Source organism: Mytilus trossulus, chromosome 4, assembly GCF_036588685.1.
Source record: "Mytilus trossulus isolate FHL-02 chromosome 4, PNRI_Mtr1.1.1.hap1, whole genome shotgun sequence".
Taxonomy (NCBI): domain Eukaryota; kingdom Metazoa; phylum Mollusca; class Bivalvia; order Mytilida; family Mytilidae; genus Mytilus; species Mytilus trossulus.
The window spans coordinates 50,379,228-50,398,320 of NC_086376.1; the positions used below are offsets into that span (position 1 = coordinate 50,379,228).

General features: G+C 30.7%; 1 long non-coding RNA gene across 1 annotated transcript; it reads right to left on the reverse strand.

The window, feature by feature from the left end:
* Positions 1-293: 293 nt before the first annotated feature.
* LOC134715467 (uncharacterized) lies at positions 294-18,847 on the reverse strand. Its single transcript, XR_010106724.1, has 5 exons — positions 18,714-18,847; positions 11,044-11,115; positions 8,699-8,795; positions 6,233-6,343; positions 294-670 (listed from the first exon to the last, which is right to left on the reverse strand). It is a non-coding gene; the product is annotated as an uncharacterized LOC134715467 (long non-coding RNA).
* Between the last annotated feature and the right edge of the window lie 246 nt (positions 18,848-19,093).

The window sequence follows — 19,093 nt, forward strand, 5'->3', positions numbered from 1 at the left end:
TAAATTGTATAAGATATCTATATATATTTTAATTATATATTATGTTATTTATAACATATCTTATATAAAATATGTTTATATAGTAATCTCTCTTTCGTATGGAATCCATGATACACTATAAGGTATTCATTATCTTTGATCATTGGCATTTATTTTAAGGATAGTTGTCTCATTGGCAATCCTACCATATATCATTTTTTTAATATGACAGAGATATATGTATTTTTCTGTGTGAATAACCATTGCATTGAGTTGTACGTTCAGGCTAAAAATAAACTTGTAAATTTCAAGAATTAGTATATATATAAGAATTTATTTTGTAATAAGTTTCAAGAAAGAAAAAATAATGTATGTTGTTTTTGTATATTTAAGATGTAAAACATTTTCATAATTCATTTAAATGAGCAAAAATTCTTCAATTCATACTCAGAATTTACTTAAATCTGAAGAAGGCAGTACAAGTTCTTCAAGTCTTTAAACATGTAAATGCATACACATGTTTGCCACAGCCAATTATTTGCCTTGTAAGTCTTCATCCATGTAGTCTTTGAATTATTTGATAATTGTCTCATTTCTGTTTAGGCTTCACTATAATTTAATTTATTCAATGATGACGTGCTGACAACTTCTCCTCAAACAAAATAGCTTGTTCTGAACTTCTCTCAACATACTGAAAAGTAAAAATAACATTTATTATTCCTAAAGTATTCTTGACCTATAATGGTTTACTTTTATAAATTGTTATTTGGATGGAGAGTTATCTCATTGGCACTCATACCACACCTTCCTATACATTTTGTTTGAGTTAAATCAGCCATTCATATGACAAGTTTAGTTTGATAAATTTTGAATTGGTAAATTTTTATAAAAAAAATGTGGTTTGATTGCCAATGAGACAACTCTCAACAAGAGACCAAATGACACTGAAATTAACAACTGTAGTATAAGTCACAGTATGGCCTTCAACAATGAGCAAAGCTCATACCACATGGTCAGCTAGAAACAGCTCAAAAATGTTCATTGTAAAATAATTCAAACAAGAAAACTAATAGCCTAATATAAGTACAAAATAAGGAACAAAAAACAAATACATGAGACAGCCACAAATAACTACCACTGAATTACAGTCTCCTGACTTGGGACAGACACAATCATACATATTGTGGTGGGGTTAAGCATGTTAGGGGATGCCCAATCCGTGTCAATGTCAGATAAATCCAAAAGGGAATAAGGGAGAGGCCAAAGGTTAAAAAATTTGTGTACATAGGAACTAGACAAAATGATAAAAATATATTATAAAAAATTGTAAGAGTTTCACCTACTTTTGCTGTAAGTCACAAGCTCAACAAAAAAAAAATATTAAAAAAAAATCCTCCAAGTTTGGTAAAAATCCAGGAAGATTTATGAATCTTATAAATGTGTTAAAAACTTGAACTGCAGACTTTATGTAATATAAACTAGAAGAAAAACTAAGTCCATTTATAAATAATGTATAACAAAACAGGAAATCAGTTTTTACAAAATTCTCTTCTACTATAAGATCATGAAGATACTAATTTTCTATCATAAATTATTTTTAAGCTTCTGTCCATGTTTAGTAGACACCCAGGTTATTTTATGAAAGCTATTTAAATTTTAAAACCTTATCTTTAATTTTAAGGCTAGTTAAAGAAAGTTATTAAAATTGCAAAAGCTCTGACCATAGAGTGAATATTTGTAAAAGGATCCGATGACATAATGGGTAGCTTTTGTGACAATTTTTTTAAATATATCTCATATTCTCAGATATCTTTTTAAAAATTAACTTCCGGATACTATCTTATGATCATAAACAAGCTTCTGTCCAAGTTTGATTGAAATCGAGTATGGTTTCAGAAAGTTATTAAAATTTCAAAAACTTTAACCACAGAGTGAATATTTGTCGACGCCGCCCACACCAATGACGACGGAATTTAGGATCCCTTAGTCTCGCTTTTTGACTAAAGTCGAAGGCTCAACAAAAAGGAGAAACGACAAACACTTATGAACCACATCAACAAAAGAAAACTACTGAACATCATATATTTCATTTAATTTAAATACAATGTATATTTTATTCTAAAAAACTGCTGAGGACACAATTCAATTTTAAAAGATATAAAAAAAAACAAGAGGCTCTCAAGAGCCTGAATCGCTCACCTTAATTTTTTTGGTTAAATCTCTCATCAATGATTATTTTGGCTTTTCAATTTCTTTAAATGTTCTTTGAATCGTCCTATTTTCTTCAAAAGCAAAAAAAAAAATCATTTTCTCCTATGTTCTATATTTTAGCTATGTTTCTTGACATACAAGGAAATAAAATATAAAATTTATACTAGATACTCTGAAACTCATTTAGCCTAAGTTTGGCTGAAATTGATACAGCAGTTTCAAAGGAGAAGATTTTTTAAAGTAAGTCAACATGATGAACAAATTGTGAAAAAAGTCTTTAAAGGGCAATAACTCCTTAAGGGGTCAATTGACAATTTTGGTCAAATTGACTTAATTGCAGATCTTACTTTGCTTAACATTTTTGCTATTAACAGTTTATCTGTATCTAAAATAATATTCAAGATAATAACCAAAAACCGCAAAATTACTTTAAAATCATCAATTCAGGGGCATTATACCTGAATAAACAGTTACCTGATTCGGCTGAAAATTTCAGGACAGGTAGACCTTGACCTAATAAATACTTTTTGTCTTATTTGCTCTAAATGCTGGAGTTTTTGAGATATAAGCCAAAAACTGCATTTTACCCTGTGATCTATTTTTAGCCATGACAGCCATGTTTTTTGACGAAATAGAAAATAAAACACAAACTTTATTTTATACACCCTACTGATCATTCAATTGAAGTTTGGTTGAATTTGGTTGAGTAGTTTTAGAGGAGAAGATTTTTTAAAGTTATCAAATATAATATACAAATTGTGAAAAATTGTCATTAAAGGACAATAACCCCTTAAGGGGTCAATTGACAATTTTGGTCATTTAACTTATTTGTAGATCTTACTTTGCTGATCATTTTTGCTGTTTACAGTTTATCTTTATCTATAATAATATTCAAGATAATGACAAAAAATTGCAAAATTTCCTAAAAATTTCCAATTAAGTGGCAGCAACCCAACAATGGGTTGTTTGATTCATCTGAAAATTTCAGGGCTGATAGATATTGACCTAATGAACATTTTTACCCATGTTAGATTTGCTCTAAATGCTTTCGTTTATGAGATATAAGCCAAAAACTGCATTTGACCCCCTATGTTCTATTTTTAGCAATGGCAACCATGTTTGTTGTTAGATCAAAACTTCGGATACAATTTATAAACTAGATACCCTAAGGAACATTCAGTTAAAGTTTGGAAGTATTTGGCCTAGAAGTTTCAGGAGAAGATTCTTGAAATAGTTTATGACAACAGACGACGACGACGGACTATGACGGACGCCAAGTGATGGCATAAGCTCACTTGGCCCTTTGGGCCAGGTGAGCTAAAACTCCAGGTACATTTTTAGATTCAACATATCAAAGAACCGCAAGGATTCATTTTTTGTTAAAATCAAACTAAGTTTAATTTTTGACCCTTTGGGCTCCTTATTCCTAAACTGTTGGAACCAAAACTCCCAAAATCAATCCCAACCTTCCTTTTATGGTCATAAACCTTTTGTTTAAATTTTATAGATTTCTATTAACTGATACTAAAGTTGTGGTGCGAAAACCAAGAAAAATGCTTATTTGGGCCAGAGATGGGTCCGATTACTTTCAATGTAATTGATTGAATTACAATTACTTTGTCATTTGAACGATTAAATTAAATTAATGATTACATCATTTCTGAAAGTGTCTGATTAAATTAATGATTACATTGGCAAAGTAATCATGATTACATCTGATTACAATGAATTAAAAAAACCAAAATATTTTACATGATGTAAAAATTAAAATTGAGAATGGAAATGGGGAATGTGTCAAAGAGACAAGAATAAACATTTGATATATAACTATAGCATTTTTTAGAAAGTATTGTGTTGGCTATATTATAAAAATGATAACTTCAAACTTCATCTATTTAATAAACCTCAAAAGTTCACTTCATACATGAACATTTTGTCACTTGTTACGACGCATTGCACTTAATCTCTGAATTATTTTGACTTCAATTGAATATAGCTGTATAAAAAGCGTTTGCTGTTTGTCTTCTGACATATAGACTTTGATTTATATTTGTTTCAAGGTGCAGTTTATGGGAGTTAAAATATGGATGGGTTGTGCCTGATGTTCATATGATGAAATCATAATCTTTCAGTCAGTTTAATTGAAGTCTGGAGCTGGCATGTCAGTTAACTGCTAGTAGTCTGTTGTTATTTATGTATTATTGTCATTTTGTTTATTTTCTTTGGTTACATCTTCTGACATCAGACTCAGACTTCTCTTGAACTGAATTTTAATGTGTGTATTGTTATGCGTTTACTTTTCTACATTGGTTAGAGGTATAGGGGGAGGGTTGAGATCTCACAAACATGTTTAACCCCACCGCATTTATGCCCCTGTCCCAAGTCAGGAGCCTCTGGCCTTTGTTAGTCGTGTATTATTTTAATTTTAGTTTCTTGTGTACAATTTGGAAATTAGAATGGCGTTCATTATCACTGAACTAGTATATATTTGTTTCGGGGCCAGCTGAAGGACGCCTCCGTGTGCGGGAATTTCTCTCTACATTGAAGACCTGTTGGTGACCTTCTGCTGTTGTTTTTTTATTTGGTTGGGTTGTTGTCTCTTTGACACATTCCCCATTTCCATTTACAATTTTATGAAATAAAGTTACCTGTTTTAATCAAATTATAAAGAAAATACAAGTGCTAAAAATCATTGCATTTTACATGTCCAGTCCAAATACATACAACAATTTGCTTATTTTAAACAAGATATTTGTCCAACTTTTAATTATTTTTGTGCTAATTGGATAAATTATCACATGTCTGATTTATCTTTTACCATATATATTGTCCTACAACTATATTCAGTTGGTAATTGCAATAAAAACAAACCTCAATTGGTTTCCTACCTGTCAATTCAAAGTTGACAAAAATCACAACATTAACAAAAGATTACAATTTAAAAGGGTTAAAGAAAATTATTACTTGAATATAAAAGTTATTATCAAATATATACAATGTATATGTACATCTTTAAATTGTGAATATATGTACAATATCTTTTACTAAGGCCAGAAAAATAATTGTACTATATATGTCTCTTCTAAGGCTATTGTCAGAAGACTTCAATATTGTAACAGTTTATTTTTTACAGAAATATACAAACCAATTGGCATGCTTTATAAAAAAAAGTAAACCAAACTATCTTAAGATGTTCAATATGAATTGAATAAGAATAACAAAAAGTTTCCTTTATTGACCATAAACACAGTTTGAGATTTTTTCATTGTAATCAGAATGTAATCATAAAGTAATCAGGATTACAGGGTATTTTAAAAAGTAATTGATTAAATTAAATTACATGTAATCAGATTTTTGGCTGATTTATGATTAAACAATGATTACTTGAAAAATTGTAATCAATAACAGCTGATTAACGATTACAATTACAATTACCCCAACTCTGATTTGGGCCCCTTTTTGGCCCTTAGTTCCTAAACTGTTGGGACAAAAACTCCAAAAATCAATCCCAACCTTCCTTTTGTGGTCATAAACCATGTGTTAAAATTTCATGGATTTCTATTCTGTTTTACTGAAGAGTGCGAAAACTAAAAGTATACGGACGATGATGCAGAGGATGACGCCAACGTGATACCAATATATGACCAAAAAATTTCCATTTTTGCAGTCGTATAAAAAGTTAACTTTGACCACTGAACTATGCAAATAAGGTCAAGGTCAGATGACACTTGCCAGTAGGAGTTGCACACCTTACAATCCTTCTATACACCAAATATGCAAGACCTATTGCTTATAGTATCCGAGATATCGATTTGACCACCAAAACATAACCTTGTTCACTGTTTCATGAAATGAAACTGAGGTTGAGGTCAAGTGAAAACTTGCAAGGTAAGCACATACCAAATACTCGTTATAAAATTAACATTACAAAAAATCTTTTTTCAAGAAGTCACTAAACCATGAAAATGAGGTCAAGGACAATGGACATGTGACAGTCACAAGCACAACAAAATAATGTAAGTTTTCTCTGATGTGACCTCACCTTTAAAATAAGCGACTTCATCCATTGGCCAATAAATCTTTATATTTCTTTTCTTAGTTTTTATGATTTTAAGTCACATTTTCTTCATATGATTCAATCGCTATTTCTGTCCTGAAAAACATTAATTTAAAATCATGAATTAGGATTAACAAATAGGAATACTTTTGGAAAATATATATTAAGTATTACACTATATATATATATATATACTGAGTGCCAATGAAAACGCAACACTTGGTTTTTCAAAAATTAAATTTATATTACAAATGATAATCTTTCAAAATAAATTGTTTTTGAAAATTAACAATCCTAACAATAGATCGATATCAAACAAAAATGTTTCATTGTCATCTTTTAGACGCTATAGGTAAACGAAACATTCAATGTTGAATCATCAACTTACAGTCCTAGCAAAACATGTTACAACCCCATTGCAGCGCAATCTCGACATCGCCGTGGAATTAATCATCCCGGACATTTAATGTGATCCCGAGGAATGTTGTTCCACTTGTCCCGCATATCAAACTCAATCTGACTTTATGATATTGGTGGTGGTTTTCATCGACTTAACCATGTCCAACCTGATGCGAAATTTGCTCGGTCGGACCAAAATCGGGCGAAACACATGACTTTTGGCCAAGATGGGTGCCAAATGTCTATGTAACCGCCACCGACGGTTTTAGGTACACTATGAATGATTTTTGGTCTACAGAATTCGATATTTACGTCTTACGGCCGTTTATATGTCACTAAGGAAAGACTTTGGTGCTCTTTAACAATTTCTGCGCAAATGGTGCTTTACTGAAATTGCTCCAAAGGATCTACTGTGACCACCATTGAACTCTCGTGACCTTTGTACACCCATCAGAGTCAATATCGAATATGTTTAAGACCAAGTGTATCGGTTTGGCTGAGCGTTTCTTGCTTTTTGTACCCGGGATGTCGCTTATCATTAAATTATCCATTTTGGTTGAATTTGTGGATGAATTGGGTTATTGTAGAGGCTACAACTTCTGTCTTCTCGTAGTTGTATGCAGGGAAAGGCTTCATTGGATCATACCCAAAACTGCATGTTGCTGGCTGTCAGACAGTCCTGGGATTTACTCAAATGTTTATTGCAGTTTTCTTAAAATAAGGGCGGGAAAATTCATGACATTAGCCAAGCTTTAAATAACTCGAATAATTCAAGCCCTTTCTGTGTCCAATTTACTCCCCACGAGGGCTTGAACTCCTTGTGATCAATGGCCGCGTCGCCTGCTCTCTGTGACAGAGAGCCAATTGGCGGCGATCAGGATAATGAGTCTGCGCAACTGTCTTGTAATTGTCTTACCAAACACGTGTGTTCAATTAACACAAATCCGATAATAATTAATTAACATCAATTAACATCAGTTAACATCATTTAACATCAATTAACATCTGGAACTCCTCCTTCCTTAGCTGCCAATTTAAATCAAAATTCCCATATTGCATAGCGGTGGGAATTTTCCGGTCGACGGTCTTGATCGAGGAAGATGTTCAGGCGTTAATGTAGCTTTTGTAGATCAGAGGAATATAACGACTTATTCGGGTTAAGCTTTAAATGACAAAATCGTGAAAATGGTGCGTATGTTGAAAAGCGGTGAACTCGGTTTATGACTGTTCAAAATAATCCTTACTTCGCATTTGTTCCAAAAATCACTCAACCGTAAAGTCATTTTAAACCAACTGTACAAAGTTCTCATAAAAATAAAATAAAAATTATAAGATTTTTTTGAAAAACAAAAGTGTTGCGTTTTCATTGGCACTCAGTATATATAGCTAGGTAATTTTGGAATAATAAGTCAACCCTGCCCTACAAATAAACAGTGCAAAGAAAGATAACTCTGTTCATTTTATATGACATTATCAACAAAAAAAATGCCAGCTTTAAAAACTATGGTTTAACATGTTTTGGACTAAAAAAAAATTCAAAATGTAAAAATGTCTGATATGTGGCTTGGTGGAGAAAGAAACAGAAATAAGTCAAAGGGGAAAGAATATCGGGGAAACTGAAAGTGACATAAGAAAATGGTTACACCATTATTTTCAGATAAAACATGTTAAGCAGAATACGTGAATGATAGCTTTGCTGATGAATACATTCCTGATATGCCATGTACCTTAGTAAATATATATAATTAAATTTACAGAATTGGCTCTATTAGATTATCACTTTATTGGCACAAATGATACATTCATACAGTCTTTTAAATGAAATGGTGCTGAGGTAGTATTGGCACAAATGAGTTCATTTTTGGTGCAAAACGGTATATCCTACCAATATAAATCCCCTTAAACTGACACAATCACGAGTTGTCTCATTGGCACTCATATCACATCTTCCTATATTTTCAATCAGGAACTAATATAATTGTTGACATCAACAATTGCTGTCTTGCATTTTGGCTTTTCAAGTCCAGATATTAAACAGAATACAAAACTTACCATGCATGAGGTACAATTGTCATGTATACACAAAACTGTGAGGACCCTGGATGTGGTACTACATCATGTACAATCTTGGAACAGTCTGGTTCAATATCTGCAATAAAAAACATTATCATAACTGTTGTGGGTAAGAGTTTCAGTTTGATCAATTTATAATAACAAATATGTCTTAACCCTTTCCTCCATAATGACGCCTTTTGACGCGTAACCCCCTTACTCCATAATGACGCCTTTTGACGCCTGTGTAGTACCTCAGTTGAAACACTTTGACTACAAAGTGTCTGCAGTTGGCTTAATAAAATTTGTATCCAATATGAAAAGAAATATCATAGGAACATCCGACTTCAATTTATTTGATAAAATAGTTGTTTTTCGCAATGCCTTAACACTTTAAAGCATATGTTTGGCATTTTATTAAAAAAAATCATATGCGAATCAAGTATGCAAAAAAAAAATTCAATGGAGGAAAGGGTTAACATACAAGTTAATAATCAAATCAAATCAAATATTTTATTGTCATATAAACTTTACAGTTTGTGACCAACATATATTAATACAATAAACACAATAAACATATATACATACATATGTCACATATTAAACATACACAATAACAACAGCCTTAAAATTTATAACAACAAACAAGCTGTTAAGAGTCCCCTGCCCTCAGTTCTAATGACTTTTTCAAGAAGGATCCTAACTTATTTGTTTGTAAAGACGATGATGGATTTAGTAAATAATGTTTTTTTTCTTCTTCATTTCTTAGTTTTATTATATTCACAATAGAGTAAAAAATGTTTCTCATCCTCTAGTATTTTACAGGGGCCATTTTACATTTATGGCAAGGTCGTTCCTCTCTTGGGATTTTAAAATATCTCCCCTTTTATATCACTTATTCTAAATTTAGTGATTAATCTCCTTATCTGAAAATTAGATGTATTTAGATAAGATTCTAGTTTGTAATCTTTTTTAAGTTTTTTATAAAGTAAAAATTTACTTTTATCATAAATGTTTTGAAATTTAGTTTGAGTTAAATCTTCATTTCTATTTTTCATTTTTAACTTTATATTGTTTTTTATTTTATTTACATCTTTTATGTACTTTCAACTAGAAAGAATATTAAGGTCAACATTAGACTCTTTAACAATATTTGTTGCATATGTATACCATGAGTAAGTTCCTGTCAAGTCTAGAGACTGTGTTAGAGAAAAAGCTTCCTTTAACAATGGATTAATATTATTTTATATAGGCTAGCTAAATATAAAAGGGTTTGTGTTTTGATAAAACATTCTATAGGCAATCTTCCTAATTCAACTCTTCCTCCTAAATTTGTTTTTTTCGTCAGCTCTAAAGTACTTTGTGATAAATTTCCATTACAGTTTATCAATATTCCCAAAAATGAATATTCTGTTACACTCTCTATGGCTTTATTCTCATAGTAAATATGTGATGTTTCACTATTATGTTTTGACTGACTGAAATCATGGATTTAGTTTTGTTTGTATTCAAAGATAGTTGCCATTTGTTACAATATAATTTAACATTATTTAAACTGTTTTGTAGACCCTCTTTTGATTCTGACAGGATTAAAAGATCATCCGCAAAAAGAAGGACTTACCATTAATTGGTCAGTGAATTGTATCTCAATTAAGGTATACTTCATCATTTGACATATAATGAGGTATAATGGCATTTTTTATCCACAAAAAAAACAAATAAATATTGAATGAAAACAGGGCGAATTGACTCTATTGGGGTACAAACTCAGGGCATACTTGACGGTCAGACCTGATACCAGAAATATTGGAACATGACTTCTTATATTTCTCCGCCATTGATGTAATTGATTCACAAAACTCGTCAAATCAATAGTTATTCCTGACATGTTTAATCTTTAAAATATTTGGAATCTTTTATTTTGACCATTTATGCAATAAAATCATATTAGACCATATCAGTTATATGTTACAATTTGAGATATTGCAAATGTCATAAAAGAAAACTTACCTTTTTTTTTTAAATTAAAGATATCTATAAAATATGAGTAAAAACTATATCAGCACCCTTCAGTTCAAGATATAAGCAAATTTTAACCAAGACAATAGAATTTCCCTCCAAAAAAAAAACATGTGACTAAATGAACCAATCATTATAAAGAAGAAAGACTTGTCATAACCCAAACTTGTAAAACATAAGAGGTTATAAAAAACCTAACTCATTGATCCATGACGATAATCACTAGTGCATGACTTGAAACTACTCACTAAGTAACTTAGGGTTAAAAATATTAACTCATCAGATATATTATTTAGAATATTGTTAAAGAATTTATAATTGTTTACCTCCGCTTGTCTGTCTATAAGTTTATTCACTGGAAGTTTTGCAAGTTTCATGTGATATGGGGTAATCTGAATCTAAAAAAAAAATCAAATATAATTTTCAAAATTTCTATTATGGGAAGTACAGAAATATTGCATACAAGTGTTATGTAATACCAAAAGATTATGGATATTTTGATAATTTTAATAGCTTATTAGTCCAGGACCGTAAATTACATAGAGGCATGTAGGCAGTTCCTATTGCAAACCGAGAAAAAAAAAAGAGAAAACATGAAGAAAAAAAACAAATGGTTAAAATCATGCTTTATTTTAAAAGTACTGGTTGTTACTCTTACGCATATTAAAGAGGTTGGGTAAATATATTCGAGAGAGCAAGCATTCAAACGTAATGTCATGCAATTAAAACATGGAACAGGTGAACAATGACAGAAAGCAGATCGTGTAATCTCTCATACATCTACATAGAAGTCACAATGTTGCAATATTGAATGCATATATTAAGTACGTGCTAAAGGGATTCGATCAGGCATAGAAAAATCCCTTAAGCATTTGACAAAGCCTTACCGAATAAAACTTTCAGTGTAAACAAACTGTCAGTCAGGGGTACTACTTGTACAAGTGTATTTTATTTACTAAGAAGTGAAAAAAAATATGCACATATAAGTGAATAAATAATGTTTGAATAATCTCCCCTTAATTTTCTGAAAAATTTACTTGTACATGTAAATTTTTCTTACAATCCCACAAAAATCCTCAAGTTTTGAGATGTAAAATCATGCCTTTAATGATTTTTCCCAGGTCTGCTCAAATTTTTTCATTAAAGTTCAATGTTTCATCTCATTAATTCATCAAAGAAACTGATTGAGCAAAGATCTTGTATATTTGCACAAGGCAATCAAAAATTGCTCCTTTGGGGCCTGTAAATGAGCAGTGTTTAGAAGATAACAATCTTCGCTAGCCAAGGGTTACGATCCACTCCCGCTCTCTTCAGAGTAAGTAAGTAAGTAAGTAAGTAAGTAATTTTTATTGGTTTAAAATCCAAAATTACAGGATTGATACCAAGACAATACAAATTTGTTATACACAAACATACAAACATATATATATATCATACCAAATTTATAAACATTATATGAGGAGGTGGTACCACAAAGTTATTTAGTGCTTAATAGAGCATTTCTAGAAATGTACATGTCGCTTATAAATTTAACAATAATTCTAATTATATCAGTCTCAACACACGTATACAAAAATTTAAATCTTGCTTCATTAGTCATATTGAAAAAAGAGGGAACTATTTCCCTAATTCTGGAAAACAGTTGGTCTCTAATTATATTCAATTTTGTACATTTTAAAGTGAAATGAAATTCATCTTCTACTTCTAAGAGACACAAAGGACAAATTCTTTCTTCTACAGGGGTTTTAGTGTGACGCCCTTGTTCAATTCTAAGAACACTATTACTAATACGAATTTTAGCAAAATTCCCTATTACTTTTCTGTCTATATTTAACAATAAATAGGTTTCCAATTTATAATTTTCTTTAAGCTGTCTATATGTTCTCAGCTTATTACCATGTACTGATTTATTATCACAAAATATATTTTCTTTCCAATAATTAAGATATCTATCATTAAGTTTGGTATGAATTGCATATAATAAACGCTTTTTTTGAAATAGTATCATGATTTTTCCAAACATGTGAAAAATTTAATGTAGCAAGTAACTGTTCAATCTTTTTAGCAAATCCATTGGTTAATTGCAGGTTGGAACAATATACATCTTTTAGTAAACAATTGTTATCAGATTTTATGACATGCAACCAGAAGCCAATTGACAGTTTTAAAGCTTCTATAAAAACTGGATACATACCAAGTTCAGCTAGTACTGCTAAATTGACAGCTGATTTATTTACTCCAATTAAAGTTTTTGCAAATTTAATTTGGACTTTGATGGTAGCCAATGACCAATATTTTGACTCTAGATTTGTAATATCTTTTATCATATACAGAGACCAAACTTCGCTACAATAAAGAAGTATAGGTTTAACACAAGCATCAAAAAGCTTTAAGTGAGGTAATACATTGATATTTTCAGAAAATAACAGTTTTCTAATACAAAATATAGCTTTTGAGGCTTTTTTACAAAGAAGTCTCACTGCCTCTGTAAAACTACCAGATGGTTTAAACAGTATACCCAAATATTTATATTCTGTACAGTGTTCCAAAATATTATCACTAAAAACAAACTTGTCTTTTATAAGTTTTTTACCTGATTTGTTAAAAATCATAACTTTGGTTTTGTCAAGATTTACTGTTAAATCCCAACTAGTGCAATATAAACTAAGCTTGTCAAGGCATTTTTGTAAGCCATTAGCCGATTCAGAAATAAGAACTAAATCATCAGCATATAACAGACATGATATATCATTATCATTTAACTTGGGTGGTTCACATGTTGAGTCAAAAATAGATGGTAAATCATTAATATATAAAGAAAATAATGTAGGGCTTAAAATACACCCTTGTTTTACCCCAACTGAGGAATTAAAAAAATCAGTGATACCTTCCGAGATCTTTACCGAGTACAAAACCTCTTTATACATATCTTTCATTATACTAAAAAAGGGACCATCTATGTTGTAATAAGACAATTTGTAAAAGAGGGCATCTCTTTTAATAGTATCAAATGCCTTCCTGAAATCAATGAAACAGGCATATATCTTTTTTGATGATTTAAATGCTTTATCAATTATAGTTTTTAGAGTTAAAACATGATCACTTGTTCGACTTCCCTTTCTGAATCCAATTTGCTCACGACATATAAGTTCATTTCCTTCAAGATACTTTTCTAATCTGTTATGTAAAACTTTTAGAAAAAATTTTCCCAAACAACTTGAAAGGGCTATACCTCGATAATTAGATGGATAATTAAAACACCCACCCTTGAAAATGGGCTTAAAGTTGGGTAGATACCAGACTTAAGAATAAGATTAAACAATTTTACATACACATCAATATTCATATAACAAGATATTTGTAACATTTCATTCGTAATACAATCTGAACCACTTGCTTTATTATTCTTTAAAGATTTTGCTGCAATAACCACCTCCTCAGTTGTAATAGAACTGTTTAACATCTTAGTACATGTGTTACAATCTTTAAAAGTAGTATACTCTTTCTTGTCATTACATACATTTTTATCATAATCAATATTCATTAATTTATTAAAAATATTTAAACCATTCTTTAGGTTGTATGTTAGAACTAGGATCTTTGAAGTTCTCCTTTTTTAGTTTCTTAATTGTTTTCCAAAAATCATTTGGACAGCTATTATTTGAATCTATAATCTGGTTTATCATTTTATGTCTAAATTGTCTATATTTTTTCCTTATAAGTTTATTCAGTTCCTTTTTATGATATAATACTTTGTGTCTAAGACTGTCATTCCAGGGCTCAGTACATAATTTTCTAGTCAGACTCTTTAGGGACCTATATTTAGATTCACATTCATTATCATAATATGGCTTTTTTATTTTTCTTCTTTTACTTCTCTTGTCTTTACCAGGGGTCTTATTAGTATTACTTAAAAAAGCAGCATTGTATAATATTGATGATATACTGGAGACGGTGTCATTAACACTTTGAGTTACATTGGAATTACATGTATTATTCGCATCTATATTTTGGGTTATTTCTAACTTTGCATACATTATCTGCCACAAATTATCTACATCAGAATTTATGGTTCTAAAGTTCACTTTCAACATATTGGACTTAAAAATTTCTTCTCGTTTAGTAGTCCATTTAACTCTTCTAAGAGTTGGATTAACATAATCATCACATGACTTATTCACTAATTGAGAATGTAAAGTTATCGAAATTGGACAGTGATCAGATATTGTTGGTTCAAATTGTCCTACACTAAAATTGACAATACTTGGTAAAAATTCAGATGAACATAAACAATAGTCATAATTGACACACCATTATGATTATACCTTTTGAATCACCAAGAGTTCTTCCATTAAGGATTCTTAATTGAGATTCTGTGCATAAGTCAAGTATTAATTTTCCATAGTTATTAGTTTTTTGGTGTACTTGAGTATAATTAGTGGGAAGAAAGTTGTCCAAACTGTCATCTACTTCATTTGTTATGAAATCTAACTCTTTACAGTTTATATGTGCATTTAGATCTCCCATAAGGATTATATCCCCTAATATACTATATTTCGCAATATCTGCTTCAAGTTTCTCAAAAATTTGTTTATCAAAATTTGTTCTTAATGTGTAAGATGAGTTTGAAGGAGGAATATATAAAAAACATAAAAATACATTTCTATCAAAACTGAAAAATGTCTTGTCTAGTTTAAACCACATTATATCATCCATTGATTTATCCATCAACTTTACACCTGATAATATTTCCTTCTTAAAAAATGTAGCTAAACCACCTCTAACTTTATTTGAATCAGATGATCTACAGTTTACAAAACATTTATAACCATCATAGTTTAAAATCTCATTGGCGGGAATATGAGTTTCTGAAAGACCAATAATGTCAGCAGTCATAATATGACAAATATTAGCATCATCTAGTTTACAAACTCTGTTACCACTTATTCTTTTAAATAATCCATTAACATTCCAAGAGCTGATAGATAATTGCTTTGAAACTTTTATACACATGATCAAAATTTAATTTGAATTTCAAAATGCACAGGGGTCGGTGAACTGTAAAACAGATAGAGAGAGAAATTAAAGTGAAAAATAAAATAGAGAAATACTATCACTGTTTAATTATTTTCAATTCTAAAATCTTACTTGCTTAAATTATTTGCCTTTATCCAGCTTTGATTATAATATGTGAAATTAAATAAAAGTGCTTGCCCTGTACTAGCATACAAGCTGGAAAGTTACTTTAAATGCAAGTATTTTTAAAACTATGATAAAGTGTAAGTATTACAAATGTATTACAAAACTGTCTTTTGCCATCCTTGGCTAAATTTATCCCTAATCTACATGGGCGATATCTTTTTGCGCCAAAAAGTAACTCATTTGCGCCACAACTTAATTGCGCCAATACTTCTTTTGCGCCACCTAATTTTCAAAACTATAGGTATCATTTGCGCCAATAAAGTAATCCTCTAATTGTGCCAATTTTATTTATTTTTATATAACAACTAAATGATTGATCAGGTACCATCAGCAAAAAATTCCTCTGACATTGTACACAGAAAATAGCCTCGCATCCGATTAAACTGATTATCCCGCTTTGTGGGTCGTTACACATTACAAAGTCATCATCTTTGTTTGTTACAACACCAATATCATACAATATTTTGAAATTCTGCTTGATTCTATAGGTTAAGCCGGACGCAGTTTTCTTCTCTCTCTATACATAGACTGACGCATATATTTTAAATCTTTCGTTTCTAAATTTTCTCTGAATTTAATATTTTTGAAGGTCGCTCTGTAAACATATTGGTTGCTTTTCTTATGCTTGCAGATCTCAAAATTTGACGTTCTAATTTCTGGAGACTGATAATGAAATAATTATATTTTTTTTACAAATGAAAATGTGGTATTGTATTCTGCCAAAATTTGCTATGAAATTTTCATAAAGCGAAAATGTATTTTATACTCGTGATAGTTGACTTGTATTTGTATGATAACTTTAAGAAAAATTGGTTTATAGTCTCTCAAAACTCTTTATAGAGTGGCTCTTGTTGTTATCTTGTGTTTTTAAAAGCTGTACATTTTATATGTAACAAGTGGTGAGACTTTCATAAAGTATTTGTCTTGTCTTGTCTTGTACTGATATAGGTAAAACATGTACAGGTATGATAAAGGTAAAAAATATTAACAGGTAAATGTGGCGCAATTTCATTTCATTTATTGGCGCAATTTATACCATCAAAATAAAAGAGATTGGCGCAATTAATACCTTTTCAAAACCGCAATTGGCGCAAATTGATTCTGCCCATCTACATACTAATAGTAAATACTGAGAAATATCACTTCTACAGAAGCTTATGACAATAATAATAATAATTAGAACCAATAATGAATTCTTAATATATATATACCAAAATGCATATTTTAATTAAATAAACAAATAATAAATTCTGTTATAGTCTACATTTTGTACATTATGTTTATTTTTCTAGGATCCAAATTCATGATACTGATGAAAAACGCTGGCTACTGCTGATGCAATACTATCTGCTAGCTTTCTGTCATAGTACGTGTTGGGTGGCCCCTGATAGGTGTTTCCTGTTGGAGTTTCAGAGTTTCGTCCTTGATCACTTCGATTACTGCTCTTTCTGTTGGGTGTATTGTACTGATACTTGTAATCATTTCTATTGCTGATTGTGTCTTTTTGAGATTCTCTGTATGAATTCACATATAGATTGTTTTGTGAATGTGGAACCTGGTTCCTGGTTCGTGGGAATAAAGTGTTTCTTATGTTCCCAGCTAAAACACGAACTCCTTCAAATTTGTTAAGTCTAAATGAATCCCAATAGAACTTTTTTACCACATTACCATTTGAAATGAAGTTGCTATTTCTACAAACTTTTATCTTATCAGCTGTGTCATATTTGTACAGAATTCTCTCATTAAACTCTTTGATTTTTACATTAAGCCTTTCTATTTGTGAAGGCAACACCAGTGAAATAACTACTGATTCAGATGGAAGATAACAGACAAATGGGACTTTCATTGTCCATGAAATTACACTTGAATGATTAGTAAAGACATCTGCAAAGGGTACACAATTTAAAATTCTGTTAGAGCAAAGAAATCTTCAGAATTCAAGAAAAGAAGAAAGGATGATTTTTTTACCTATACAAGTAAAAAAATCTGAATGCGGAAGGGACATAACTCTGCCAATTTTTTTTTTACCTATACAAGTAAATAAAATTCACTTGTATAAGTATCCTACAAATTTACTTATATGTGTATATTTTTTTTTACTTCTTCAAGTAAATAAAATACACTTGTACAAGTAGTACCCCTGACTGACTGTGTTACGCTATAATAATTTTAATTTGATAAATAAAGTTTTGATTAGTATGCATTTCCATTTTAAGGTTTGAAAATTGTGTCTCTGAAATGAAGTGAAATAGCTCCATTTGGACAGCCAAAAAAAACCTGATAAACCATCAAAATAGATATTCAACTTCGGGGGCATTTCATTTTAAGTACGCAAATTGGTTCCCTAAAACTTAGCCAATAATAGCTTTTGAAGAGTCATAAAGCAGGACAAAGGATAAAAAAAGTCATACTTTAACCGCACACGCTATCTAACTTTGGATAATAAATATTTTCAATATATTCCAGGCGCTTATTTATTGAAATATTACATAAATTTAACAAGAGGTGAATTCTGGGGAAGTACATTGCATTATCTGCATAAAAAGGTCCACAAAATGTTTCGCCTCACGTCCTCAACTGCCTCCCCTTATAGGGAAGACAATTTACGGCCCTGTTAGTATACATGTACACTGAGACTACTATAACACATGTGTTATAGTAGTCTCAGATGTACAGTAGTATCTTAAAAACACTGCTACTTACAAAGTTGGCAAGTTATAATTGAAGTCAGGAATTGTGTTTCTATTCCTTTCTTTTCTTTTATAGTATAGAATAGAAGTATTTAAAAACATACTTCAAAAGCTAAAATCATCCAGAACTAGCAAGCTCTCTCTGTTTAAATTTCTTTCATGCCTTGTTTATCCAAAGTTCGTTGGCTCTGTTTTTGTCTGCCATATAATATCCAAAGTGCCATTTGATGAACTAATGGGAGATAACTCTATATGAGAAGCACTTCCAGAGTGGATTGGGGGTCAGAATGGGGTAGGGCATCACTTTTTAGGAGTTTGAATGTCCTTTAGCATCTTTCACCTCTCTTGGAACATTTCTATATGCACTCATATTATGAAGTTTAGAACAGATATATATAAGATGAAATGTACAAAAGTAATAGAAGCTCTTTTATGTAGTCAGGTGCGGATCCAGCCATTTTAAAAGGGGGGGGGGGGGGGCGGG